At 40.0% G+C, this 27,803-nt stretch overlaps 1 protein-coding gene and 1 long non-coding RNA gene across 9 annotated transcripts in view; one reads left to right on the forward strand and one right to left on the reverse strand.

Moving 5' to 3' along the window:
• The window catches only part of NXPH1 (neurexophilin 1), a 428,911-nt gene that overhangs the window by 386,717 nt on the left and 14,391 nt on the right, over positions 1–27,803 (reverse strand). The window contains exons 1-2 of one of the 8 annotated variants that reach the window (XM_053220335.1): positions 4,614–4,656; positions 4,382–4,478 (exon numbers count right to left, since the gene is read on the reverse strand). The exons of 6 other annotated variants lie outside the window; for them this stretch is intronic. The gene's annotated coding sequence lies outside the window, so the exon portion shown is untranslated. Of the gene's footprint in view, positions 1–3,535; positions 3,677–4,381; positions 4,479–4,613; positions 4,657–27,803 lie in introns of those variants that run through there. One more of the 8 variants, XM_027071964.2, reaches the window with a different exon arrangement.
• Positions 3,954–11,333, forward strand: LOC113603058 (uncharacterized). The gene is made up of 2 exons (XR_008297393.1): positions 3,954–4,340; positions 4,520–11,333. It is a non-coding gene; the product is annotated as an uncharacterized LOC113603058 (long non-coding RNA).

The raw sequence follows: 27,803 nt of genomic DNA on the forward strand, positions 1-27,803 counted from the left end.
GCAGGAAACAAGATAATGTAGAGCCTTAGAGATTCATGGTAAAAAGTCTGGATTTTACTTAAGTGTAATGAGAAGCAGTGGGAGTTTTCTTATATCTTAAAACTTCAGATATAGTGCTATGTACTTAGACTACTGTGTTTCACAAATATGCACTCATTTAATCATTTATTTTTTTTAAGTTTATTTATTTATTTTGAGAGAGAGAGTGCAAACGGGGGAGGGTCAGAGAAAAAGAGAGACAGAACCCCAAGTAGGCTCCACATCATCAGCACAGAGCCTGATGTGGGGCTTGAACTCACGAATGGCAAGATCATGACCTGAGCGGAGATCAAGAGTTGGACACCTAATAGATTGCGCCACCCAGGCGCCCCTCACTTAATCATTTAAACAAGCCGAGGGGTGCCTGGGTGGCGCAGTCCGTTATGTGTCCAACTTTGGCTCAGGTCATGATATCACAGTCTGTGAGTTCAAGCCCTGCTTCAGGTTCTGTGCTAACAGCTAAGATCCTGGAGCCTCCTTTGGATTCTGGCTCTCCCTCTCTCTCTGCCCTCCCCCACTCACATCCTGTCTCTCTCTCTCTCTCAAAAATAAACATTTAAAAAAATTTGTAACAAGCCTATAAGATAGATGCTTTACTATCCTTATTTTTTGGATAGTAAACTGAGGAAACTGAGACCCAGAGAGATTTCAGAACATATCATCACACATGCCTGTACATAACATGGCCAGGATAGTAACTAGGACAGACTACAGAAATGATTTATTTATAAATTTCACTCTGGCTGCAATGTGAAGAAGCAAATGTAGGAGGGCAGGAATAGTCTAGGCCAGAGATGATGGGGGCTGGAGATGTCAGTGCAGCACATGAGAACATGGTGTCTTAGTCCGGCCAGGTTGCCACAACAAAGTAACAGTATGTTTGCTTCTACAAAGTGAAGCCTATAAAAGCTGAGAGATTATCTACAAAAAAAGGAAACCAGAAATATGTGACCCACAGACTCAGAAAAATTTCGTTAACCCTTCAGAAGATTACAGAACACTTAACCCCAGAAGATTAGAGAAAAATCTGAGGTCTATACTGCAAAGAAAAAAATTGGTTTTACCCATATATTCACTCCAACCATTTGAAAAAGGCACATAGTACTCTCACTTCATGGTTACTTATGCATTGCCCTATCGCTGTATTGCTCTCTCTGTAGTATCTACAATAGGCAGGCCCTGAGCTAGCAGTCTGGGGGAAAAAAGCAAATAAGATTTTTAAACTATATTAAATATTAAATTATTGAAAATTGAGGTAAATGCGACACCAGCAACAAACAAGTTTCTGACATGGAGAATAGTAGAGGAACCTACTTAAATAGGGAGGTTGGGGGCACCTGGGTGGCTCAGTCTAGGTTAAGCAGCTGACTCTTGATTTCAGTTCAGGTCATGATCTCATGGTTTGAGCCCCACTTCGGGCTCGTAGGGCTCTGCGCTGACAGCATGAAGCCTGCTTGGGATCCTCTCTCTCCCTCTCTCTGTCCCTCCCCCACTAGCTCATGCATGCTCTCTCTCTCAAAATAAATAAACTTTAAAAAAGTCAAATAGGGAAGTCAGTGAAGGCCTTTCTGAGAACAAGACATTTGAGCTGGGACCCAAAGAAGGACAGAGAAAAGAGTACTCCAGACAGAGGGAAAATATGTGCAAAAGTTCTCATATAGGAGAGATTTTAAAAACACCAGTGCAGAGGCACCTGGGTGGCTCAGTCAGTTAAGCGTCCAACTTCAACTCAGGTCATGATCTCATGGTTAATGACTTCAGAGCCTGCAGCCTGCTTCAGATTCTGTGTCTCCCTCTCTCTCTGTCCCTCCCCCACTCATGGTCTGTCTCTCTCTCTCTCTCAAAAACAAAACATTGAAAAAAAATTTTGTAAATAAAAAAAAAAAATCCACCAGTGCAGATGGGGCTACATGAGGGAGGTTTGAAAGATAAGCAGGGCTTGAAGGTCAGAGTCAAAGACGGGACTTTATTGTTTGCACAACATGAGGCCCTTAGAAGATTTCAAGCATGCCGATGGCATCATCATATTCACTCAGGCAGTCAGTTTAACAATTATACAACAATTACATAACTATACACAGAACATCTACTGTGTGACAGGCACCTGTGCTGGCACATGCATACCCCAGAATTTGGGAAGCAGTAACAGGCCATCCTCTATGCCACTGCTGTATGTTCCAGAATTCATCCTCTCCTAGACTATATAGGGGAACACAAATGAGGAAGCAATATTTTAAAAGTACAATGGTTAAGTCTATCAAATTAACTGTGACTTCTAAATTGCTTAAGAATATAACCTAATCTGGTTCATTCCTACAGTATCTGCAGAATTAAAGGCTCACTGACTCAATTTACGAATGAATAAATGATAGTAAAGCCAACTGCAGCTCTAAATAATAGACACTATAAATGATTCTGGCCTAAAATGGCAAGAGTTCCTAAAGTAAATATTTTGCTACAGTCTCTTATAAATAATTCAGATTTCTGTTTGAACCAGCTGTCAGTGTTCCTGGGGGAAACTAAACTGAATACACACCTGCCTATAACTCTACTTCCTGTTTCATAAGCCACAGTGGACAAGGGTATAGAGGAAAGAGACGCTCTCTACATTCTCTCTTGTTGGATCCACTTTCTTGTCCACAAACAATCCTAAAACTACAGACAGTAGTTAAAAAGGAGCTGAAGAGGAGGAATTGGGTAGGGAGGGTCTCACCCTTCCAGACTTAAGACCATTTGGACATGTTGTGAAGACACACACTTCACAGAAATTTCTTCAAATGTGCTGAGTTTCAAGTTTCTTATCTTAGATCATGGGGGAAAAAAACAGCAATAGACAGATTAATAGAGAGGATCACTGTAAATGTTAAATGTATGAAAACAGAACAAAATAAAAAACAGACCACTACGACCGAGACTGGAAAAGGAGGGAATTCAGAATAAACCAGATAGCATGGAGAAGGACGAAGCTGGAGGTGTTGGTCACTCTGCACTAGGGGAATTTCAAGATTCCACACACCATAAACTGTGGCTATTAAATGGTGGGGGTGAGGGGGGTAGGGGGTGGGGGGAGGCAGGAATATTGAGCATTGCTCACTCATTCATTCCTGTGTAGAAACTAAGAGCTGTCCGGAAGGAACCAAACCAAAACTTCACTTACTTACACTTTAGGCTCTCCCAGGAATGCATTCTTAAACCAGTCAATCAGGAATTACCTGATCAGCACGGGGAAAGCGATCCTGCCAGAGCCAAAGCCTTTCTGCTTGGTATAAATTCCTGGTTCCTGTGCTCTCCACGTATAAAAATCTTTCAGTTTGTGCAGCTCCTTGGAGCTCCCTTCTATCGGCTAGATTGGAAGCTGTCTGATTTGAATCCATTTTTGCTCAAATAAACTATTAAAATTTGTAACGCGCCTCAGTTTATCTTTTACCAGCTCCTGGTCAGAAGAGGGACCTGAAGGACACTCCCAACAGCCCCAGGAGCCCCAGGACACAGGTACCTGTTGAGCTCCTTGAAGGCGCAGCGTTCTTGCTGTCTCTGGAGGACACGGTAAGTCCCTCTAGGACAGCTTCTGTCAGGAGCCTTCAGACTTGGAGGTCCAAGAACCAGCTGGAGCCAGTCTGCATCAAACTTGGAAACCGGACCGGCTCTGGGTACGGCCGGGGTCCCACTTGGGAACCGGGTGAGCTCTAGGAACGGCCTGGGTCCCACTTGGAAACCGGACCTGGTTCAGGGACCGCCTGGGTCCAACCTGGAAACCGGACCGGCTCCGGGGACGGCCTGGGTCCCACTTGGAAACCTGACCGGGTTCAGGGACGGCCTGGGTCCCACCTGGAAACCGGACCGGCTCCGGGGACGGCCTGGGTCCCACCTGGAAACCGAACCGGCTCCGGGAACGGCCTGGGTCCCACTTGGAAACCGGACCGGGTTCAGGGACGGCCTGGGTCCCACTTGGAAACCGGACCGGGTTCAGGGACGGCCTGGGTCCCACTTGGAAACCGGACCGGCTCCGGGGACGGCCTGGGTCCCACCTGGGAACCAGACCGGGTTCAGGGACAGCCTGTCTCCCACTTGGGAACCGGATGAGCTCTAGGAACGACCTGGGTCCCACTTGGAAATCGGACCGGGTTCAGGGACGACCTTGGTCCCACCTGGGAACCAGACCGGGTTCAGGGACGGCCTGGGTCCCACCTGGAAACCGGACCAGGTGCATTCACGGCCTGGGCCTCTCTTCGAAACCGGATTAGGTCTGAAGTCAGGCTGGATCCAACTTAAACTGAACTGAGTCTAGTATGAGGCCTCAGGTGAACAAAATTTTAAGGCTGAACAAGCAGGATAACCTTACCAACCATTATCTTGAAATTCAGTGGCCAGTGGAGAACCTTAAACCTAGATAAGTCTTGAGGTGCCATAGAGATAAAGGTGTCTCAGCCAGGTACTCACTGTAAAAGGTAGAGGAAAACTTATTTTTCCTCCTCTACAGGTTCTGGTGACCAGGACATCCCACTCCCTCCAAAGCCTGCAGCCAGGATCCATGGAAAACTGGCAGAAGCCAGCAGAAGAGTAAGTATTCTTACCAGTCAGCTCTCCCAGATGTCTATTTGTGGTGCCTGATCGAGAAAGGAAGGTAAAATTTCATGTCCTTCTTTATCTTTATTAATGTTTATTTTTGAGAGAGAGACAGAGTGCCAGCAGGGGAGGGGCAGAGAGAGAGGAGACACAGAATGTGAAGCAGGCTCCAGGCTCTGAGCTGCCACCACAGAACCCAACGGTGGGGCTCAAACCCAAGAACCAGGAGATCGTGACTTGAGCTGAGGTCTGAAGCTTAACCAATGGAGCCACCCAGGCACCCATCATATCGTTCTTTTACAAATTCAGATTGGCAGGGAAAAAAAATCTTTGCATTGTGACTGGTCAGTTTGCTCTCAAGTGCCCATTGGTTGTTAATCCTTCCTCAGAACAGCTATTACCTTATTTGCCTCATTTTCTGTCATGAGAACTTGGTTTGTCAGCCATCAGGTTGGGGGCCCCCCAAAATATGGCCAAACAGAAATGTTGCCTCCCATTTGCAACTAGATACAGCTGACAAATGTGGGTTGCACTCCACTTGCTTCTAGGGTCCTACTAACTATTGCCAGATCTCAGTGGAACTGAGGGTTTTTTCCCCCCTGGGTTATCTTTTGTAGAGACTCTGGATCTTGAGAGGATATTATCGTTTGTACCCTCTTTGGGATCACCTTTTGCATCCACAGGGTTGTTCAATACTGCCAGGAATCGTTACTGTTTGTCCTGGATGAAATCTTACGATTCAAATTGATTTTTGCACAAATAAACTCTTAAAATTTTTAATACGCTTCAGTTTGCTTTTTAACAGCCTGCACTAATGGAGACAATTGTATGACAGCCGCATAATCCTCCATGCCCGGGGGGTGGGTAAGACACAAGAGCTCTGTTTATAGTACTGCATTTAAAAGATTACCAAATTATCATTCACTGAAAAATATGTTGTTTATTCACCTCCTTAATCATAATTTTAAAAAAACTCATAATATAAAAAATAAATTAGAGAGACAAAATCTGAACTAGAAGACCTCCGTTTGGCCCTTGGACCATTATCTCAATGAAAAGGCAGCCATTTTAAAAAACCAGCCTTACCAAGCTCTGGGAAAACTTGAAGGCATCTAAAAAAGTCATTAGCATATCCAGCCACCAGGTGTCACCATTGGTTTAAGCAAATGTGCTCTATCTAGCTCTAGGCTAATTCATAGTTTTGGATCTCTGCAACATTAGATGGCATCTCACCTTGACAATTGTTGAAACAGGGTCCAGTTAGTTCCAACCTATTTATGGAGAAATTAGAACTCATTCTAGCAACTTCAAACTTCCTTTCTCGTGCTTTCATGTATTTTTATTAAATAGAAAAAATAAATGAAACCAGCTCAGTAATGCCCTTTAGACTAGTAAACTACAATTAGGAAGAATTATATGAAAACAGTTGTCTGTGTCACAGGGGCAAGATTCAGGTAACAGTGTTTGCTCACCGTTTCCCCTTTTAAAACTGCACTCTCCCATACTGCCCGTTGAAACATCTTCACAAAGGGAAAAGGAGTGGGGAAGAACTTGCCAATTGAGGTCCAATTAAAATGTGTTCTTTTTAGGCAGATGATATTTAGATAATAGTCCCTAGGAAGGCAGTTCATATTCTGAAATTTACAAATGATTTTTTCAATGTATGGGTGTATCCAGGATTCCTTAGTTTCTCTATTTTTTGATTAATATAAAGTTTAAGTGTTAATATCTTTTGTTGCTAATCCTTGGCTTCTCTATAGATTGACAAGTAGTCTGCCATTTATACAAATCCATTTTCTGTCCAACAAGACTCCTTCTGTATCCTCACCCTCATTCAAATATTCCAACAAGCAATTCTTTTAAATTTCTACCTCCTTCCATCTCATGACTACTGCCTTCTCAGGGAGAAAACATCGGATAGATTTCTGTTTCCTAAAGATACTGCAAAGATATCTTGGCAGTTCCTCACTACATAGAAACCATCAGTATTGGTTTTCCCACTACAAATGTAAATCTTGAAACAAGAAACAATACATGATAAGAGCAAAGGCCAAAGGGGAAAGCAATGAAGTGTGTGTCTGAGATTGGAAGGAAGAAAATACCAAGTAAGAATTTACCCCTGGCTTGTTCTTATTAAATCACATGATTCTGCCATTGTGTTTTTTATAGCCCCATGATTTTGTTTTTCTTTTATTTGGCAAACAAAATTAAACTCACTATTCAAACAAAATGACATGAAATTGTGTGAGCCAAGATGAACAAAAATGCACAGTTGATTTATTTAAGTTCCAGGAATAATAGTCAATGAGTTTGAATAAAATGTGCTGTTAAAAACAGGACATTAAAGATAATTTAAATATATTCAGTGCAGTCATTCATTCTAGTTTCATGCACGTTAAGTAGGTTTTTTATCTCTAAGGTGCCATCAACGGAACTCTCCGACATTCAAAATACCAGTATTATATCATTAACACATTTCTGGTCAATGAGTTGAGTAATGTAGAACTTATGAAAATATGTATTGCCATTCTCTTTCAAATGAGCTGCATATTACATCCATTAACATAACTATATTGATCTAATTTCGTTATTTTCAGTAGAGTGCAGTTTGGAAATATAAAATTGACAAATGAGAGCCAAAGAAGAGGGGGCTAACATCAAAGATCATAAATTACAAAACCTCAATAAGGAATATCTTTGTAATTGCCATAATGTGGAAGTGTTAAATAGCATGCATTTAGTTTTTTAAAAAAGAGAAAATCTTACATGTTTTAACCATTTTATTTTGACCAGACTATATCTGTTGGTAGTAGATTATTTACTCTTCCTTTCAGAGAGCTAGTTGGAGTACACCTAATTATCTAGATTATTTATCATATGACTGTGGGAAGGTCAAATCATATGACTGTGGGAAGGATGGATACTTGGGTTCTACTCCCAGAGATTCTTGCTTTATTTGGCCTGGGGTGTGATCTGAGCATCAGATATTTAAAAGCTTCCCAGGTAGTTATGAGGCAGACAAGGTTGACAGTCACTGTACCAATTTCATTTTACACAAATGGATGTTAACACTCTTACTGTTATTTTCAATGTTATTTAATAAAGGGGCTTAGTTGCAAATAGGAATTAAAATGTGCTTGAGGAAATCTTTCAAATTACTGCAAAACATAACTGCAGATTAAATATTCTTTACAACCAAAGGAAGAAGAACATGGAATCAGTAGATGCACCTTCATGCATCTCTTAATTAATCAACGGATCCATTACAAAATTCCCAAACGCCAATTTTCTGGAGCTTCCAAACAATTTTGGTGTTACAAAAAAAAAAAAAAAAAGGGCAAACTAAAAAAACCTAATATCAAATAATTTGGGGTTAAATAGACTTTTCTATAGGATTTCCTAGAATTTATAATGGTAATAGACTGTAAATCTTCAAAAGGGATAGGATGCCCTGTCCTGTGTAAGATGCAGTATGTTGAATGGTTGAAGGAATCGTGGATTCATGGAACACACTTTAGGAAATGCAATCCACATATATGTCTTTTAAGACAATGATAATTAATACCTGCAGCCAAAAATGTTATCCAAAGATTTCACTCTGCAGGTCTGAATTACCACTTGCTTTTTAACCTTCTCCTTTGGATAAAACATTATATTGCCTTCAAATATTTGAAAGTGTTCTACCAGAGGAATTAAGACTACCAACTCAGGAGTAAAGCTTCTTATGTTCACACCAGCATTTTTTACTTAATCTCTCTGTGCTTCAGTATCTTCACCTGCAAAATGGGGGAAATGTATCCCCCCCCCCCCACCTCAGGGTATGTAGCACTTGAGAAACTTAGGTCCTTGACATTCTGTTACAATAACAAAAGTGACACTTAAAAGTGAAGGGCCAAACTACCATATAAAGAATTTCAAAGGAAATTTCTTCTGAGAATCTATTCCATGACTTCTGAACCCTCTGGCCTACTTTGAGAATATGAAAGAATTGAAAAGAAAGGAGAAGGGATATCTGTGAAGGGAACACTCTAAAAAGAGCTGTTGCCTTATTAATAGTCCACCACCCCACTCTATATTAAGGATTCAGATAGGTCCACTTGGCCATCCTGAATGTTGCACCCCTGTACTTTGGGGATCCCAGGCCTGCCATTTGCTTTCTACTCAAGGGATCTAGAGGACTAGGGACGCCTGGATAACTGCTCTGGAGGCAGATCCACCTCATTCTCAGAGTTCTTCAGGCAACAGGACACTAGCATGTTTCGTGTGGACCGGAGGTAGGCAGCTGATTAGAGTCTGGCCCAGTAGCAAGAAGCTGGAGGTGAGGACAAATTCCCAGGATACAAAGCAGTAGGAGCAAGTGGCTACCAGAATTCCAAATAGCTCAGCCAGCCAGCAACAGGAGCACTAGAAGAAGGAGATCTCCAGCACCTGGAAAGATGCCACAAAAGTACTCCATGAGGAAAAAATCTGCTTAAAACCAAAAGGCCCAAAATGGCTATATAGAGAAAGTCTAATGAGAGCCTCTTTCCAGGGAAGACTGCAGGGAAAACAGTCCCAGGCTGGGCCAAAGGAGATTTTCCTGTTAAATTAAGGGCAGAGCTTGGTTAATATCCTGGGCCCCCAAATCTAATTATTGAATTGAGCCTGTTTCGTGATCTTAATTGACAGTGGGATGATCTATGACCTAAGCATGAGAAGAAAAGTCACAGGGTCTGGAGAAATTTTCATCCAAGGGAACCAGTGATTACTGAGTGAATTTTAAAGGGGCAGAAAGACAAAAATAATCTGATTACATACCATGAATCCTGCAACACATGCATGTGTATATTTTAAAATAGAATGTTTCATAAATTCCCATGAATTGCAGGATGATAATACTCTCAAGTTTACATCCATGCTACAAAGTGTGGTCCATGAACCAGCAGCAGCAACAGCAACACTGGAAGTTTTTTATAAATGCAGAATCTCAAGCTTCACCCTAGACCTGCTGAATCAGAACCTGCATTTTAAGGAGATCCTCAGGGGATTTATACACATATTACAGTTTCAGAAGCACTGCCTTATGCCACTCCACTGCCCATAAGAAAGTCTTTGTGATATTTGAATATCTACTAATTGTGACGTAACCATCCATTGAAGTCATCATGAAGGACTCCCAATAGCAACAAATATGTTATAGAACTTTGGCATTTTCAAAGCTCATTCTATTTCTGTTATACTCACAGTTAACTGGTTGACTTTTAAACTGATTTAGGTATTTCACCTGTTACCTCATGTACTTAATGCACATGCAAGTGGTTGCACAAGTGACAAGAAAACCTACCTCTAACACCTGGTGTTCTAGGACACCTTCCAATACCAAAGAAAGATTAGACAGATCAGCATCTGTTATTGAGTAATATACTCTCATTAGCTTATCTTAGCAATATGGCCACAGAGCTTCTAGATTCTGCAGATAATAAGTGAGAGACAGACTTCCAGATTACCATAGCCTCAGGAAAACTTGCTTGGGTGGCCTTATCAGCAGAAATGGAGAAATATTACCTCCTTTGGCTCCTCATACCCCTTTACACCAGCCTCTCTCACTAACTGGGATGCCCCTGGCTGCAAATCAAGAAGGAAATTATCATCTAAGTGTCAGTGAATGGATTCAAGGATAAAACCTGCAAACGAAGGTTCATGATGGAAAACCAAAGAAAATGCAACATGGTACCAGAGAGGCACCCAAGACAAGTCAGGTGTGGGTAGTATGGGCTCATTGTACTTGAAGAATACCAAATTAATATTTACTGAATGAATAAATATATCATAAATGAGTAAATGAAATGAATTGGTCTGGAATTCATATCTTTTAGGCTACTTTGTATTTCTAAATCCCTATAGTTCCCTGCCAAACGAAATCTTTATGCAATATTTCTTTATTCTTTCTCATGCTTGAACTCACCTTACAGCTGGTGGGGATTCCATTGTGTTTCAACAGAACAACATTGAAATCCAGACAAGCCCATCCTCATAAGATGGCCATCCTCATAAGATCACTAGCTATGGTTTTAAAAGTTTAAATCTTGGTTCTATCACTTGTAGGTTCTACCACTTGTAATTTTGTGTAGTTACCTAACTTGTGGAGCCACTAATACCTTCCCTTATAAAATAAGGCAAGTAATGCCTCGTCTATAAGGCTATTGTGTGATTTAGAGAGGATAACAACTGTGGAAGTTTGTAGCATAGTGTGGGTATAGAATAATTCTTCAATAATGCACTGTACATTTCTCATGACCTCACCCTCACCCTACATGTATTGTTCTGGATGTGCTTAAACCTCATCCCTGTCCTTACTAGATTCAACCTCTGAGACTAATACAAATTGTCTAGTTGTATAAATTATTAATGGAGACAAAGCACAGAATTAGTTTTATTTTTCTACTTTCAAGTTCATTTGTACATTCATTCATACATTCATCAAATAATCTATTGAGCACTTAGCAAGCATTAGATATAATCCCAATATATCCAACTAGAAATAAGCCTCATTAAGAAAAAATTCTAGAGGTGCCTGGGTGGCTCAGTCAGTTAAGTGTCTGACTCTTGATTTCAGCTCAGGTCATGATCTTACAGTTCATGAGTTCAAGCCCGGAGTCAGACTCTGCACTGACAGTGCAGAGCTTGCTTGGGGTTCTGTCTCTCTCCCTCTCTGACCTTCCCCCACTCTCATGCACACTCTCTCTCTCTCAAAATAAATAAACTTAAAAAAATTTTTTTAAAGGTTTTAAAAAGTTCATCCATTCACAATGGCAATAGAAATGAATCAATATCAAGTATCTGAGGACTAGACATATAAAAATTCTTATATACAGTTCTCTTCATAACAAAACATATTTTGAGTAGAAAATGACAGGCATATACATCAGGTCATATTTATTTTCTCATTTTATTTTCTAGAAAAAAAAGCTCCAATAATAGACTAATTTAGAATGGGACACCTGAAAACATTTTTAAACTCCAGTTGGTGAGAAGTGGCCTTTCCTAATTATCATCTGAACCTCCATGATATTGAGCTATGGATGCCATGATTCTTCCCGAGCAAGACCATTAAACATAGCACTGGTGACCTCACATGGGGCATTTTGTTCAATCCTCCTCAAGGATAAGTTGCTTATATTAGGTACTTTTACATGCACATGTACTTCAAATTCTTACCAAACCAAAGCCACACATGGATCAAACAAAGAAAACCAATGCCAATAGCCCGTAGGGAGCTAGAACACTATTTTAGGTTTTGGTTTAGAAATTGATTTAGCCGTAATTACAAGTGACTTTATAACCTCTACCTTCTGAGGAGAGAAAAACTATCTTAAAAAAAAAAAACTACTAAAAACAAAAAGATATAACCTGTAAACTTTACAGATGCTTTTAGCAATAAAGGTAGGAAATGCAAGTGAAAACTGAATATCAGAAAGGAGGTACCCTTTGAAAAAGAAAATATTTTAAGTCCCAGGAACACGGGTGACCACAAAGATAAATAAACCTATTTTAGACAAGAGTTACAGACTACAGAGAGAAGGTGGGCATTACTATCAGAATAGTGATTGGCAAGAAATCCAACCAAGCAGAAGAGTTAGGAGACCCTTAGGTGGGATGCAGTAGCAGAGCCTGAGTCTTCTTTTGGATTGTGCCACATCTTTGAGTTTTAGGAAATAAGCATGCAGAAACAGACGATCAAGTGTTTATACAAGGCTCAGAGTTGTCTTTTATCCTATTTAGCTGATAACAGGGTTTTTCGGTTATTCCATAAAGCACTACAAACTTTCAATCTAGCATAAATAAATTTCCATCCTTGCTTATGATTCAGGGGAGTCCCCTTGCATCCCCAGCATTCTGCCTGGCTCAGAGCGGGAATTCAGTCAGTATTTTCTTAATCAAGGAGACTGAACTGACCTAGAATTTGGTGTAGACATTCCTATATCCCCAAGATTCTGGAATTAATTGTGACCGTGTGTGTGTGTGTTTTATGTTTTCCCTCTAATAGAGATTAAACTAATAAAACAGACTTTATAAAAAGGGCCCAATAAAAGTTAATGATAGGTTTTCACATTATTAGAACAAAACATCCAGCATGTAAAAGACTAAAATAATTATGAGTATCTTTTAAATTTAAATTCTATTTGAAATAATGAAATGAAAGCCAACTGTGAGGCCCAGGTACCACTTATCTGCCTGTTACTTTGGTATTTCCTACCCAGAGAGTAAACGTATATGTGTAGATTAGGAAATAAAGTACAGCTTGATAAATCTTGACAAGTAGCCAGTACTCTGGGATATATCTCTAAAGAATACTAGATTGGAAGACACAGCTTAGGCCAGAAGACCTAAGTAATTTTCTTCCACACTAAACTGCTATCCATTTCACTTCTCTTATCAGAGGGGGGTTATTACAATGCAGTGAGAGAAGAGACCAGCACAAAACCCCCTTCAGTACAAGGGTAAAGGAAGTACCAGGGTTTAACAAGGAAGGACACCTTGTCCCCTTGCCTGATGCCAAGCTGTCTTGTTCCTTGCTAGCATATCAGGCTGCCATTCTGAGGAAAGAAAACGCAGTGGGAACATGGCTGGGCTACTTCTCACACTGGGAAAAAGGCTCTGGCTCTCTTACCACGCTGGACTATGGATTAAGAAAGTAGACGAGAGAGCAAAACAACACACACCAAACGTGACTTTGGCCTTCCACATGGAGACACTGCCCAGCAGTAAAAATATGGCTTAATCAACATGAGAGCCTAACCAATCAGGGTAGCCATTTGAACTTCTGGGACAGAAAACTAAGCAAGGGGTTAGAAGCCAAAAAATCTCTATCCCAAGTATCTCCCCTCATGGAGAAAAAATGCTGGGATCCCCTTCTCTGTTGGTTGAAGCTGGCGTATAAAAAGGACAGAGATTAAATGTCCTTTTATGTAGTGGCAGAGGTAATGATCAATGTTCTATCTAGTTAGGGTCTCCTGAATTCATGGAACTGTCACTAAAAATAAAACAAGGGGGAAATGGGAGGTTCACAAGGAGAAAAGCTAAAGAAAAAGCCCTCAGGAAGGGCAAAAACCAAGTTAGTTATGATAAGCTATAAACATTCTCCCATTCCCTCATTCTTTCTCTGTCTCATTCTCTCTCCCTTTCTCTCTCTCTCTCTCTCTCTCTCTCTCTCTCTCACACACACACACACACACACACACACGCACCCACGCACGCACGCACGCACGCACGCACGCGCGCACCTTATTGTCTTCCTAATCAGCTCCATTCTTTTACCCAGGACCCACCCCAGTCCCCCCTCCCACCTCAGTAGGCTTCCTCTACTGAGGCAAGCAGACACGTCTCTAACACCAGCTTATAGTGGCTAAATGGAGACTTCGATTCTCAAGTTCATTTGACCTATCAGGTCTAGCATCTACCGTAATTGACAACTTTTCTCTGTGAGATTTAGTTCGTGTCTCATCAGACCAGTGCATCTTTAGGTCACTAGAGAGAAGTTATCTTGCACCTGCATATACTAACTAACCTCTCAGGAGTACCTATAACTCAGGCTTTTAAAAATAAGAGTCTAATCTGGTTCCAAGACCAATTCTGACCACCAAGCAAATGCTGAGGACACCAACTGGGTGTCCTACAACTTAATTCTGATACTACCTGGAAGTAGCATCAGATCCCACAGGTTAAGGGCTCAGTCCTACAAGATTGCCCTGCCCCTCCAGTTTGGATGCCAGTCACAGTGTCTACAAACCAGAGGTTCCTACCACCCCTTTCTTAGATTCAATTAATTTTCTGGAGCAGCTCACAGAACTCAGAGAAATATTTCGCTTACTAGATCACTGGCTTATTGACAGGGATATAACTCAGGAACAGCCAGACGGCAGATATGCACAGCACATGGTAAGGGGAAAGGGCACGGAGTCTCCATGCTCTCTCCTGAGGCACTGCTTGCCCCTCATCTTTCTGTGTTCACCAGCCCAGAAGTTCTCCCAACCCTACTGTTTTTGGATATTTATATAGAGGCTGCTTCATTACATAGATATGATTGATGTAATCATTGGCCTTTGGCAATTGATCCAAGCCTAGCCCCTCTGTGCAAAAAATGGGGACAAAGACCAAATAAATATTTCTTATTATAAATCACAATATCACAAGTCATAAAATGCTGGCCAACCCTGGGTTCAATCTGGCAAAATGTGGATACTGAATGCAGCAGAGGCCGAAGTCAGGAATTTCTCCACAGCTGTTCCAAGATGCCAGTGCTTTTAGTTACTTTATGCAGTATCTTCTGCTCAAATGATCCTGCCTCAACAGAGCTGGCTAATAGAAATGACTTCCAATTAATTAAATCATCTGAGCAAAATGTCCATTTTAAACGTATTTCCTATTTCTCCTGATTCTTTTCTCATAGAGTAATCTATAAAGATTCAGAAACAATACTTTGTTTGCAAAAGGTGAATTTTTAACTAATAGAATAATTTTAACGTGACTGCCAGGAATTTTTCATGTATCTAGCTTCTTTTATGTTAACTGAAATTAATCATTTGACCAAGTTGGTACATAATTAATGATATTAAGTTACAGCTTATATTCACCTGTATTTAATTTGCCATTGTAAATAAAATTATTGCCAATAAAAGTCATCAAGTTTTCTGTAATTTTTTTGCAGCTGTCAATAAAATTTTACACATGCACAGAGACTATACACAGATGATTTCATTGGGAAGTTTTAGAATTATCAGAACTACTATTGTAATTATCTAGTAGTCATATCTTTTAGATCTATAAATGCACTATCTTTCAATCAACCAAACAAGAATATTAGGTTTAAATTAAAGTAAGAGAATTTGTTTTAACCATACTTTTTGTATGCAGCATTAGAACTATAAAATCCCCCCCCCCAAAAAAAAACCAACCAAACAAACAAACAAACAAAAAACATTGCAATTGCAAAGAAACAATTCAAATACATATAACCTAACACAATGTCTGGCCCATGGTAGATGTTAAATAAGTGTCCTGGCGCGCCTGGGTGGCTCTGTCCGTTAAGTGTCTGATTCTTGATTTTGGCTCAGGTCATGATCCCAGAGTCATGGAATCAAGCCCCAAGACAGGCTCCACACTCATCAGCACAGAGCCTGTTTGGGGTTCTCTCTCTCTCTTCCTCTGCCCCTCTCCCCTGCTCATGCTCTCTCTCTCTCTCAAAAATAAAAATAAAAATAATAATAATAATAAACAAACAAATGTCTGGCTGAATGAATGGACGTTGAGAAGACAACACAAATGTGGGACATATAAGTACATATATGAAGAATTATAGAATAACTTTCTTTACATACAGGAGATAGAAGAACATGTTTTTTTTATTCAGAGATCCCAAAGATGGTAAAATAAATAATGTTCAAGTAGCTGCTGGAAAGATAGAAATGTGGAGGAAAATCATTTAGACTAATGTGTGAATATTTTCATTCTCCATTATTGGTTTGAATAGAAATATCAAAATCCAAAAACAATTACAGGTTTAATATCTTGGGAAAGCAGGAAATTTTAATTAAGTTTTACAAACAGAATAAACCTAATTTAAGTAAGAATGCCTCTTTAAAGGAAAGGAATTCATAATAAAAATGCTAGTATAAATTGAAAAAAATTAACGGCATGGAAAAAAATTAAGAAGAGAAGGAAAATTAATTTATAAAGAGAAATTACTCTAACACAATAAATATTAGTAATGCAATAGCAGAGAAACATAAGTCAGGAAGGAACTAGTTTCACAGTAATAGGTTTAGAGAGAGAGAGAGAATGTCTACAAGAACCATTAGGAAATTTCCTGGCATAATGTGGGTTAACAGAAGCTGAAAGTGGCATTTATTTTATAGAAAGTATGCACACCATAACACAGCCTACACTTAAGAAAAGTTTTTTTTAGAGTTGACATTTGCCTCTTGTTGAATTCCTTAAGGAGAGCTAAATCTAAGTAAAGAATTTCAACTTATAATTTTTAAATTGTGTTTATAGTAGTTAGTATATGAAAGATGAAAGGTCAAAGAAAAAAATGACTTGTTTAAAAAGCATGTATCTCTCCATCAATGTGCTTCATGTTGCTCCAAGACTCTAAAAACATCTATCAGATGATACAGCATCAACAAAGATCAAAGAATGATGATATTATCTGCCTATGTAAACCCCTTTTCTTTCTGATAAAAGAGAGAAGTAAATGTTGTAAAGCTCTTCCAAGCTCCCTAGAACTTCTAACTTTAAAATTTGGGGAGGGGTATCATTTTCTATGAGGCGAACAATTCAAAAGGTCAGGGATTTTAAAAGGAACATTAACTTGTCCATGTCATCATGAGTGTAATTTGCTGGTTTACTTCTGCAGCAAATACCATTTCTTATTACTCATATGAGATAGTTAATGCCTTCCTCCTCTTCAGCATGTACCTACTCTTCTGACACACTTCTTGACATGTTCCCTACAATAGAAACCCAAAATTAACTGGAAAAGAACAAAGTGAAACCTTATCTTTGCCTACAATAGTGACTCTAAACATAATGACAATCATGCCAGAAGAAAGAGACATAATTTTCTATTTACAATGTAACATCACTTAAAATACTTTGAAGTAACTAGTCCTTTAAATTTTCAAGGTTAAAGTGTTTCTTGTTGAATTGGTAAACTAGCATTAAAATAAAACACATGGTTTCTTATTTGTTCGGTTTATTTTTAATGATGTTGGGCTAAACATGGATCTAGAACAGTAACAAATCATACCAGTTCCAGGAGCTGGGCTCTGTTAGAGGATATGGATTTTTTTTTATAGTAAGAGGAATGAAGGCCCATGGCTGTGTTCTTCCAGCCTCTGACTTTCTCATTCTTCTGGATTGCTCAATGAATATCTAGTAAATAAATGGGTGAGGGAGGGAAGATAAAGAGGGAAAGGATGGACAGATGGAAGAGTAAGGGGAGGAGAAAACAAAAAGAATTCTGTAATTTAAAAGTACTTGAACTATCTCAAAATCGTTGGGCAAACAAGCCTACCAAAGGTTATATGAAATTTCTGGGGTACAGCAGTCAGGCGATCCCCCATCTGAAAAATAAATGGACTTCCATCTATTTTTTTTCCTGAGGCCTAAAAACAAGACATATATAGTATACTACATATAACATATATGCTACATATAACATACATATTATATGCATACATATATACATATACATACATGTATATAATGTGTGTATATCAAAGACATTCATACTACAATCAGTTTTATTGTGATGTTTGGATCGCTATGACAGAAATTTAATTTCATTTACCAGTGTTTCTCAAATGTGATCAATGACTGGCCATGTCAAGGACTGCCTGGGATAGTGCTGGTTTGTACCTATCCTTCCAGAGTAATTATTAGTAGCAACTCACTTCACTCAGAGTGTCTTAGTTTGACAAATAATTTTTATGGTCAATAAATGACCAAATGCATTTAAAAATCCTGGTTCTTGGGGCACCTGGGTATCTCAGTCAGTTAAGCATCCGACATCGGCTCAGGTCATGATCTCATGGTTTGTGAGTTTGGGTCTTGCTGAGTTGTCAGCACAGAGCCTGGAGCCTGCTTCGGATTCCTTGTGTCCCCCTCTGTCCGCCCCAACCCCACTTGTGCTCTGTCTCTCTCTGTCTCTCTCTCTCTCTCAAAAATAAACATAAAGAAAATTTTTTTTAAACTGATTCTTATTAAAAGTAGAGCTTCCTGGATCCTACCTTAAACCTAATAACTTCAAACCCCTGACAGGCAGACCCAGGATCTTCATTTTAACTAACATCCCTTAGGTAATTGTCAGGGTTGCTAAAGTTTGAGAAATGCTGCATTAATATATAACAGAGAGTATTTGATTTCAATGAGGAGAAAGCTGAAAAGACCAGTGTATGAAAATAAACAGGAAGAGGTGACATTATTTAACAATATACCTATCGCCACCCATCAATATATAATTGTGTTTATTTGGCAAGTTTCTTTATGGCCTGCAGTGACTACAACATCTATCTTTGTCCCAGGGGCAGGGAGATTAGTAAAATGGTACAAATAAGAGGAAGTTAGCACTGCAGGATTTCATCTAGCTGCTGTATTTACATTTGTTTGGCCATTACTCCAAGCCTATGTACAGTAGCCTTCCTTATCCACAGGGGATATATTCCAAGACCCTCAATGCCACTGAGGACAGTACCAAACCCTGACTCTACTACATTTTCTCCTATACATACATACCTATGATAAAGTTTAATTTATAAATTAGGTAGAGTAAATGGGGCACCTGGGTGGCATCTGACTTTGGCTCAGGTCATGATCTCACCTTTCATGAGTTCGAGCCCCCATGTCGGGCTCTGTGCTAACAGCTCAGAGCCTGGAGGCTGCTTCAGATTCTGTGCCTCCTTCTCTCTCTGCCCCTCCCCCACTTGTGCTCTGTCTCTCTCTCAAAAGTAAATAGTTAAAAAATTTTTATAAATTAGGTAAAGAGATTAACGACAATAACTAATGATAAAATAGAGCCATCTTAATAATATACTGCAATAAAAGTTATGTGAATGTGGTGTCTGTCTCAAAATATCTTATGGTACTGTACTCACCCTTCTTGTGATCACATTGGATGATAAAATGCCTGTGTGAGGACATGAAGTGAGGTGAATGATGAAGGCATCATGACACAGTGTTGGTGTACTAATGCCCTCCTGACTACATGTCAGAAGGAGGATTATCGCCCTCCAGGGCCACATGGTTGACCTTGGGTGCTGAAACCACTTAAGGGAAACCACAGATAAGGGGGAACTACTGTATCTTTACTTCCTCTCCATTTGACTTCATTCTCTCTCTAGACTAACTACACTAGGATTCCTGTAAAGAACTGGTCATTCCAGATGGCTGTTTTTCATCCTTCCCCATGCCATGTCCTCTGTAGATACAAAATTTAGTTTTAAAAAAATAAATATAATTTTCCAGTAATTAACACTGAGTTTTTTCCCAGAGACATAAGGAAAGAGAGAGAGTAGTGTAACCCCATGAAGGAAGAGATTAGCTTAGAAGTCTTCTTTTCTTCCTGTAGTTTTCTTTTTCACAAATACTTAGATGATTTTTAGTTAAAATTGAGCAACTCCATGTAGGTCACTGTATACATAGATTGTCCTTGCTTTCTGTATTTGTTAACTAATGTCCTCTGATTATAACAAACATAAGACAACTCTAACTTAGTCAAAAAGGGAAGATTATGGGAAGCATTCTAAAACATTTCATGAAATCCAAGGAAGGCATAAAGGGAAAAGTCTTAAAAGGACAAGAAGTGGGGAGGTTCCAGGGCCTCAAAGAGTTTACAGATCTCTCTCCAGAATTTGCCACTAACGTGCTTTGGATCATGGCATCCCATCTCTCTGTCTCACCATTTCAAATTTTAATAATTGGGATGTAGAACATAGGGGACAACTCCAGACAGGTACTGGTGGCCAGGTAGACAGGATCAGCACAGATCTAATCTCCTATGGCCTATGTCTGTGTGCAAAAGAATAATCTCTGTGAGAGAGGAGAAACTCATAGTGGACCATCTAGCTACCACAAAGAGATGTACTATAATTCACCTTCTGGCTGCTCAACACACACACACACACACACACACACACACACACACACACACCCTTTTTTCTCTATATCCGAGAAAACCGCTCATAACACATGATCCAACTAAATCCCACACAACTGCAATGGAGAACAACCAAAGCTATTTCCAGCCACTGTGCACAGAAGGGAGATGTTGGCCTTCAAATCCAGGACCTCTGGGTTATGTCCATTCCTCTTCAATTCTGTCAGAATCCCATTTCATTCTACATGAACTACATGATAAACTGAACCATTTCCTGGATAGCATGATATACCCCTGGAAGAAAGAAAGAGGAAATAAAAGAAAAAAATAATTATTATAATTCTCATTTTAGAAGGAAACATGAGAATAAATAGCAAACTTAGCAAGGAAATACTGGTGCAAGCTGCAGTCTTCCACTCTGCAGGCATTCACAAGACTGCTGCTGACATATGAGACAGATTCCTCCTCTGCTCGTTCCAAGTTCTCCTGGCTTTCATCCAGCACCACAGCTTGCCAAGGATCTTTGCCCCAATTGCATAAGGAATCCAACATGCCCAGGTGGTAGTCTCAGCTCCTAATTCAAGAAAACCTACATTTTTTTTAACCCTTGGATGAAACATTCTTCCATTAAGTACTGAAATACTTAAGACTAAAAGAGTTAAAGAAAACAAAACTTCTGAAAGTGAAAGAGTAGGTATAATTGTTGGAAAAGTCTTCACCCCGGGGCCCCTGGGTGGCTCAGTCATTTAAGTGTCTGACTCTTGATTTCAGCTCAGATCATGATCTCACAGTTTGTGGGATCGAACCCCGTGTTGGGTTCTGTGCTGACAGTGCAGAGCCTGCTTGGGATGCTCTCTTTGCCCCTCCCTCACGTGTGTGTGTGTGTGTGTGTGTGTGTGTGTGTGTGTGTGTGTCTCAAAATAAATAAACTTAAAAAATAATTTAAAAAAGAAATGTCTTCACCTCTAGGTCCTAGGTTGCATTCCAGCTGTGAAAACAATATCAGGTGTATTGGTTACTAGTTCTACTCATGTTCTATATTCTACAACAGCATACCAATATCACAAGGTACTACTACTTAGATGCTGTTATGGTTAAATTCCCAATAGGTCCTTCCAGTGAGGCCTAGCTTCATCAGGATGATAGGATATTTATACAGTAAGGCCAGGAAGTTAGTAGCTTATTGCCTTGTTGGCAGTGCATGAGTTCATCAATTAAAAGCTATGTATGGAATCCCGTAATGCTTATAAAGGCATATAAACAGGGAAAGCAAATCCAAATCCAGAAAGACTGTTGCAGTGATGATAAGTTGTTGTTCTTCCATGATGAAGCGGCCTTTTTAACTGAAAAGAATTTATCTGCCACAGGGCAGTATACCAGGTCCCCTAGAAGTTTATTGGTAGTCATTGTTACTAACAGTATGTGATCAGTCTTGTTATGAAGTTAAATATTGAGTTTGCCAATGAACCAATAGATTGGCTTGAGGAGGAGGACGACTAACTCCCACAAAGTGAATCATTTTTTTCTCCTGGTACTAAGAATCTCTTCTGCGATGATGGCCTTTTAGTGAGCATCACATAGACACAGATATTCTCGCTCTGGGCCCATTCTGAATGGTCCATCCACCCTTCCCTAAAGCCTCATCGCCAGCAGTTCTTTCATCTTGACTCTTCCAAGTTCTTGACCATATACTCGGATCAGGACTAAAAATGACCTAGTATGTATTCATTCAGCCTTAACCAGCTCTAAAATATTGCAACCATCTGAAGGTTCCTGCCTCAGTATATCCATCATTGCCCAAGTCACTCTGGCCCTTCCCTCAGAGACATCTCTGACCGCCCTATAATCCAGCAATGAAAGGGTAAATGTCTGGCACAACAGGGGGTCTTTAGCCTCAGTCTCAATGCTAGATTCCAGTTGCTTTGTATATTGCAGATTTTGGAAGTTACCTTTCAGCTAAATAATTAGCTCAAGAATTACTATAGATCCTGACCTCAGGTAAAGTAGACACTAAAATGTTTCCTTCTAGGCACAGTGGACAATAAAATTTCTGCTCAAAAATTTAACTCTTGTAAGCATTTGCTTCTCAGTTGTAGTGCTTGGCCACCCTGAAGAACAGCAGCACTTCCTCTCATCTGTCTGGTGCCAGCATATCATACAAAACCATCTGTACAGCAGGCTCAAGTTACTCTATCCCTGATCCACTAGGCATAGGAAACTCCCCATGGGCTTAAGGAAGAAAGTAACATAAAAGTACAACTGCCTGTTCATATAATTTACCTGTGTCTTCAGGCTTCTCATAGGCTCAGCCTCACAAGTTTCTCTTCTTTCTCAATCTACTTGATGTGGAGTACTCCTGGGAATGGCTGGCTTTATGGCTAAGTGTCTGAGACAGCACCATGTCGTATCAGGCATCAAGGTACCATGGCTGTGTTATGCCAGATGGTGGAATGATTCAGTCTCTACATGACTCTAGCCACAAGCCAGGAGTCATTTCTCAAAATGAAGGGTCATCTGCTAAAGAGGCCTTTGCATTTTCCCAAACACAAAGGGTCTCCTTTGTGGTGGCCTTTGGGGCTTGTCATGGACTCCACGCAGCTTTAGGAAGGGCCACAGACTCTTCCAGCAGCACTGACTGCAGACTGAGCTAATTGGAAAGCCCCCTTGCCCTTTGGGTCCCTCTCCAAACTGGCAGCTTTTGGGTGGCCACGCAGGAAAAGGTGACACCCAAAAGGGCAATACTATGTCTAAAATTCAAAGAGGCCCCAACTCACTGTGCCTGGAAAATTCTCTTTAACATTTGTAAATGAATGTTTCACTACCTCATACAAATTATAAACTCAATGTTTAACTTAAAAATGCTAAGATTTCAAAGTGCTGCTCTATTATATTAATCAAATGTGGTGATTATTTTTCTCTTCATTTAATTCTTTCCTTCCTTACTTAAACTTCATCTACTGACAAAAAGGATAGAAAACACCTTGTCATGTCATATTGCTTTTTCATGATAAAATAGGAGCAAGAAGTGGCCGAGTAAAATAACATCTTATAAAATTCAAGTAAGGAAGTAAGTTTATCACATAGCTACATTTAGTTTCTATGTTATGAATCCATATGCAGAAATCTGCCCATTTGAAAAACCAAGTAAGGGGTGCCTGGGTGGCTTAGTTGGTTAAGTGTCCAACTTCAGCTCGGGTCATGATCTCGCAGTTTGTGGGCTCAAGACCCGAGTTGGGCTCTGTGCTGACAGCTCAGAGCCTGGAACCTGCTTTAGAGTCTATGTCTCCCTCTCTCTCTGCCCCTCCCCCACTCATGCTCACTCATGCTCTCTCTCTCTCTCTCTCTGTCTCAAAAATAAATAAAAACATTAAAAAAATAAATTAAAAAAAGAAAAATCATGTAAGGACCGATCAAAAGCTCTTAATGGGACCTAGGACCTAGGTCCCGACCTAGGACCTAGAGGTGAAGACATTTCTTTTTTAAATTATTTTTTAAGTTTATTTATTTTGAGACACACACACACACACACACACACACACACACACACACACGTGGGGGGGGGGCAAAGAGAGCATCCCAAGCAGCTTTTGATTAAGAGCTTTTGAATCTTTACCTCTTATGTGAGACAAACAGAATGAATATTGCCCTAAGTGGAAAATCATCCTTTGCCATGCTCTTTCAAAGCCATCACAGCCATGACTTTTTAAATGCAAAGGTCTATCAGGAATTTTTTTAAACAAATCACTCTTTTGTTTATTCCCTTTAACAAAAATCAGAAACAAATTAACACCTATGTTCTTATCACCCTTTATAAAGCAATTTTAACATAAGTTGATTTTGAGTGCCTTCAAAAAATGCTTCAGTTCTTTTACTTCTACAAGTATTTAGTGATCATCTACTATGTGCAGGCTCTGTGTGAGACCATAGAGAAATAAGACCCAGTCAATAAACCATCAAAGAGTTTACGGTCTAGTAGAAAATATATAAATAGAAAATTACCATATGATCCCACAGATCCTATGACAGGACTAACAGGAGGGTGCTATGGAACTGGGGGTCAACGAAGACTTTCCACAGGAAGTGATATCTAAGCTGAGGCCTGAAGGGAGAAGGACCCACAAAAACCAAGAAACTATTAAATGAAGGATGGAGAATATGTTGTGGGCAAAGCAAAGGTTATGAGCAAAGGCCCACAGAGGCCAAAGAAACCACAGAGAGCACAGTATGTTTGGTTGAAGGCAGTTTGATAAGGCTGGCTCTTAAAATTGGGATAATGGTAGCAATGGTGGCAGGGGAAGGACAGGGGAGGATAATGGAAATATGTGTGGTAGACATGTTTCCTTGACTCTGCTACCATTCCATTTTCCTTCCTCTGTTAACTGAATCTCATATAATTGACTCAGATCCATTGAAGTAAGGACAGTTAGGGAATGGGTCAAAGTAATTTTCACTTCACAATCATGAGTCTGGGGTTGGGCATGTGGCCCGTTTTGGCCAAGGAGATCCAAGGAGAAGTCAGCTGAACTTCCCTTCCAGGCTCAAAACAGACCCTCCCAAGGAGAAGGCGACTGCCACCTTCTTCCTTGTCTGGAATGCTCACATAGGTCTTAAAGACTGTCTGGAGCTGCTTTCTTCCTTGATCAAGGAAAAGACCCCAAGAACTGCAGAGCTGACTAAAGCATTATCATTTGGTCAAACTGATAAACCATCTCTGGAACTATCTCTGTCTTTGTCTACACTTCCAGGTATGAGAGAGAAAGGAATGCCTTTATTATTTAAATCTATTTGTCTGTGTTCTGTTATTTGCAGCTGAGTATCTTCCTGAGGGTTTTGTGAAGATGGAATTGAGAAGCTTGGGACCATATCATGAAAGACCTTATAGGCTATTCTCATCTAGATCCTTTGTTTGCAAGTGACAAAAACTTATTTCTAACTGGCTTAGGTAAAAGTGGGGACTTTATAGGAAGGTACAGGGGTGTTTCATGTGATGTAAGGAGGGTTGGAACAACCAGCTTCTGGAAGGACAGGATTAATGACAATCAGCTTCTGGAACGACAAGGATTGGGGACAATTTGAATCAGGGCTTTGAATACCACCAGCAGATTGCTCCCTATCTCTCATCTCTTCTTCTCCCCATGGCTTCATTCCCCCCTGGGGGAATCTCTTCTTCTCCCCCCTGGGCTTCATTCTTTCTTGCTATTGACTGGATTCCTGCACATGGTGAAAACATGACCATTGACAGCTCTTGAGCTTCTCTCTTAGCTTCCACTCCCCAGGAAGAACTGGCACAAAATTGTGTCCTCTAATATTAAATTTAAGAATCCCACTTAATTTCGATGAATAAAGGAGTAGTTCTGAATGGACAGAACGACAGGTTCCGGTAACCACTGCACAAGGGGCCGACAGAAAAATCTAAGCAAAAGAGAGAAATAATTAAATTTGTACCTTAGAAAGAGGACCTTAGGCTGAGGCTAGTGAATGGATTAGAGGGGTAGTTTCCTTCCAGAAGAAGGGGGCAACTGCCATAACTTATGTGAGAAGTAATACTGTTTAAACAAAGGTAGAGATGGCACAGCTAAGATCATAGCTCTTATTTAAGCAGCACTGATCTAGCCATTGTGGTTAGTGATTTTCAAAACACAATAAAGAGAACAACTTGTTTATGGGAGCAGGAAGTAGATGGGAAGTGGACAGAGAGCTGCAAAGGTTTTGAAAAAGACTAATCAATTTGCCTGCTTTTATTATAATCTAACTTTTTTTAAAAGTCACCTTAAGACTCTATTCGCTTCAAGTTCTGCTGAGGCTAATGCTTATTAAATACTGATTTAACATAAAAATTGATTAACAATTCACAAGTTTCTTTTAGACATAAAATATCAAATATGAAAATCCAATGATCCGTCCTTATCATGTGCTCATACCAATCCAACATATCTTAGTAGAAAATCATTTACTGCTTGCTTGCAGAAAATACACAGTTTATCTGAAATCAAAGGCAAATGAAGTCTTAGGATGTACAAAATGCTAGTAAAGGAAAGCAAACAAAAATAAAAGCATAGTCATGAAACAAAATATGGGTCAAATACAATTATACATAACAGTAAAAATAACCCAAGTGAATTATCAAATATGCTATTAGTGCAATTTAAAGATGAGTTGGGTGGTTTCAGATATAGTGGTTTTTTGGTTTGTTTTTGTTTTTGGTGCCTAGGTCTGTTCTAGATGGTGTTTCTTCAAGAGCAGACCACAATCCAACAAACCAGGGAAGAAAGATTATAGATGGGAAAAAGTCAAGTTGAAGGAAAGGAAAATGGAGAACATCTAGAACATCTTACAGCCACTCTAAGGAGAAAATTGGACTTTCTTCTGTGTCACTCCTCTCTACCCCATTATCTTTCCAATAGGGGCTATTCACCCCCACCTTAAAAAAAAGAAAAAGAAAACAGAGAAAGAAGGAAAAGGAGTATTTTCTCAATACAAAACCCATAAGTATTTGCTGCATCTTCCTCGATGCAGGCTCCATGCTTGGATTGACAACAAAAATTGATAGGACTTACCACTTCAAATTTATTAACTATCAGAGGAAGTAATCAAGAGGACATGACCACCAGGTGACCTGGGAGCTGGACCCAGGAAATCTCAGCCTCTTTACCCCCTCCCATCTTTGGAATGTAAGTTTTGCCCACTGTTCCCATAGTGGGAGCCATTTCAAGGATATGGCCCTGAGAGAGCAATGTGTTGAGCCTATCTGGGTGGTATATATGACTGAATCCAGTGAAGGCCTCTATATACACTCAAGATTCTGGTAGGCGGGTGTGAAGGTTTACTTGTCATGCTGTCACCCAAGACAAGCCTCATATATAAGTTCCCTTGCTTATTAAAACTGTCACCTACCAATCTGGAGTAGTCTGCTACTCTCCTTAGTCTCTCCTTGCCCTCTGTACATGAGGATCAGTTTCCAGTTTCACCTGGGGAACTCCAGAGGTTGTGGACCACTACCAACCAATGCCTGGTGACTCTCCTTAGGGTCACTGAATAACAACATAGTCACTTACCACTACTTGTACTAAGATGAGGCACAGGAAGGCAAGAAGAGAACACAAAAATGCCTTACAGAGTTTTGCATCTGGATCCTATGAGGCCTCCCTTAGTATTCTCTACCATACCAAAGCTACCCAGCCCACCCCCCAGCCTCTGATTCCATAGAGCCAACAGTTCTCAAAATTTAGTGTGCATCACAATAACAAAGGGAGATAACTTAAAATTCAGAATCCTGGAACTCAACCGAAAGGTTAATTCACTAGGTCTGGACGGGATGTACACTGTTAACGAGATCCTCAGTGTTCCACATGCCCACTGATATTTAAGAACCACTGCCCTAGAGTGACAGATTCCAGACCAGCAGGGGAGCCATACATTTTCTGACTTTTTAAAAAGGCAACTAGTGATCACAGACATTGAGAAGGTTTGCTTATATATCAAGGCCAGGACACATTTTAAATAAAAATTGTAAGATTATATAATAAAGACTGAATGGTAGTAGTAATAAGAAATCATATCCATA

This window comes from Acinonyx jubatus, chromosome A2 (genome assembly GCF_027475565.1).
Source record: "Acinonyx jubatus isolate Ajub_Pintada_27869175 chromosome A2, VMU_Ajub_asm_v1.0, whole genome shotgun sequence".
Taxonomy (NCBI): Eukaryota; Metazoa; Chordata; class Mammalia; order Carnivora; family Felidae; genus Acinonyx; species Acinonyx jubatus.